This window comes from Diadema antillarum, unplaced genomic scaffold (assembly GCF_040938485.1).
Source record: "Diadema antillarum isolate AM-2024a unplaced genomic scaffold, OU_Dant_1.0 seq00003138_RagTag, whole genome shotgun sequence".
Taxonomy (NCBI): Eukaryota; Metazoa; Echinodermata; class Echinoidea; order Diadematoida; family Diadematidae; genus Diadema; species Diadema antillarum.
The window spans coordinates 10822-13326 of record NW_027273724.1 but is presented as its reverse complement, the minus strand read 5'-3'; the positions used below and the strand labels follow the sequence as shown (position 1 = coordinate 13326).

Genomic DNA, 2505 nt, shown 5'->3' with positions numbered 1-2505 from the left:
AGTAGCTGGCAGCAGTGGTAGTAACACAGAAAATCACACAAACATTTATGTTTCATGTTTTCATGATACAAAATGCATTTGGGTTTCCTTTTCTTTTTCAGATGAGGTTCGAACGGGGACCTACCGTCAGCTGTTCCACCCGAGCAGCTGATCACTGGCAAAGAGGATGCCGCCAACAACTACGCCCGTGGCCACTACACGGTGGGCAAGGAACTCATCGACCAAGTTCTAGACCGCATCAGAAAGCTGGTAGGTATACTAGCAATCTGAGATTCTGAAAATTATGTTACAATGATACTTATACATATGGTATTGATGGAGATGACTGTGAGACGATTACGATGATTATGAAATTATTTTAGGTATTCCTGTCATTAATGATTAAAATTATGATAATCTTGATCATGTGCAACTGTATAAGTAGAACAGACAAGGAAGATGAAGGTGGAACAAAAAGACTGAAAGTGTAGACTTCAACATATCCCTGATATGTTTCGTGGTATATGGTTTGCTGAATAGGCCTGGACCCCTTGTGATTTGCTCCCTCAACCCTTTCGTACCTTTTTATCCTCTAGAAAGCAGAAAAAGAATTATCATTTTATCAAACGCGTTATCTGTGGTAAACGTCGGCTTGCAACAACAAAGTGAAATGAGTTCAGTTTAAGTAATGACAGCCCTTTCACTACCGCTTGCACTTAATGGCTGTTTCTCTCTTTACCAGCGAGTACATTGTGCAAGCATTGTGAACATGGTTTGGTAGAAAGACGAGACTGGGAGTTTTTGTGCGATTGTGTCCGCCATTGGTCGAATGTTCAAGTGTAGAAGTGGATAAATGTAGATAAAATTGAATAAGTTGTTCAAAATTATATAGTAGGAAAATATTTTGTACTTTAGAGTTATAGTGTTAAGGTTAATCCTGTTTTCCTAGTGAAGAAAAAGCTCAGTATTCCTACCTTTTCCTCTCTTTTTTTCCCAGGCGGACCAGTGTACTGGTCTCCAGGGCTTCCTTCTCTTTCACAGCTTCGGTGGTGGCACCGGCTCTGGGTTTTCTTCTCTCCTCATGGAGCGACTCTCTGTTGACTACGGCAAGAAATCCAAGCTTGAGTTCGCCATCTACCCAGCCCCTCAGGTGTCAACGGCGGTGGTCGAGCCTTACAACTCAGTTTTGACCACCCATACCACCCTGGAGCACTCTGACTGTGCCTTTATGGTCGACAACGAGGCATCTACGACATCTGCCGTCGTAACCTCGACATCGAACGTCCGACGTACACCAACCTGAACCGTCTCATCGGCCAGATTGTCTCGTCAATCACCGCTTCTCTTCGGTTCGATGGAGCTCTAAACGTCGATCTGACGGAGTTCCAGACCAACTTGGTGCCATACCCAAGAATCCATTTCCCCATGGCCACCTACGCTCCCGTCATTTCTGCCGAGAAGGCTTACCATGAGCAGCTGACCGTTGCCGAGATCACCAACGCCTGCTTCGAGCCTGCCAACCAAATGGTGAAGTGCGATCCTCGTCACGGCAAGTACATGGCCTGCTGCCTATTGTTCCGTGGTGATGTCGTCCCCAAGGATGTGAACGCCGCCATCGCTACCATCAAGACAAAGCGCACCATCCAGTTCGTCGACTGGTGTCCAACTGGTTTCAAGGTCGGTATCAACTACCAGCCACCAACCGTTGTGCCCGGCGGCGATCTGGCCAAGGTGCAGCGCGCCGTGTGCATGCTGAGCAACACTACGGCCATCGCTGAGGCCTGGGCCCGTCTTGACCACAAGTTCGACCTGATGTACGCCAAGCGTGCCTTCGTCACTGGTACGTGGGAGAGGGTATGGAGGAAGGAGAGTTCTCCGAGGCTCGTGAGGATCTGGCTGCTCTGGAGAAGGACTACGAGGAGGTCGGTGTCGACTCTGTCGACGCAGAGGCGAAGACGAAGAAGGAGACGAGTATTAAAGAGAAGTCCATGGATTCATGTAGAAATACACTAATTTGTCGGGAATATGCTCTCATTTCCGGACTTTCAATTCAGCTTTAGTGATGTCCCTGTCATCATTGTCCATATCATTGATAATGGCGTAGGCTTATACATTGTGCCACCTTTGGGTGTACTCTCACTCCTAGCAATTCTTATCCATGGATGAACACCCGAATGAGTATGTCGCAATATTTCAAACATCTGTCTGTCTAACACGTCGGATAACAAATCTGTTATTGAGTTTTGGATTATCCATGAAGCCTTTAAGCTGAAATGGCCTTCCAGTAGAAACTTCTGATGGTAAATGAGATTTTTGTCGTAAACTTTAATTTTCCATAGTGAAATTACATGAACGAACATTATGTCAAAACAAAGACCCAACATTATTGATACTGTTTTCGAGGAATTGTCTTTGTTAGAGCATCATCCTTCCGTGTGTAAAGTAACAAGTGTGTGGACGGGATGGAAAGAGATAGATAGACAAATGGATGTATATATATATATATATATATTTATATATATATAT

At 45.1% G+C, this 2505-nt stretch overlaps 1 pseudogene; it reads left to right on the top strand.

Annotated features, from left to right (window-relative positions):
• Window positions 1–107: 107 nt before the first annotated feature.
• LOC139715216 (tubulin alpha-1A chain-like) lies at window positions 108–1957 on the top strand (annotated as a pseudogene).
• Window positions 1958–2505: the final 548 nt, after the last annotated feature.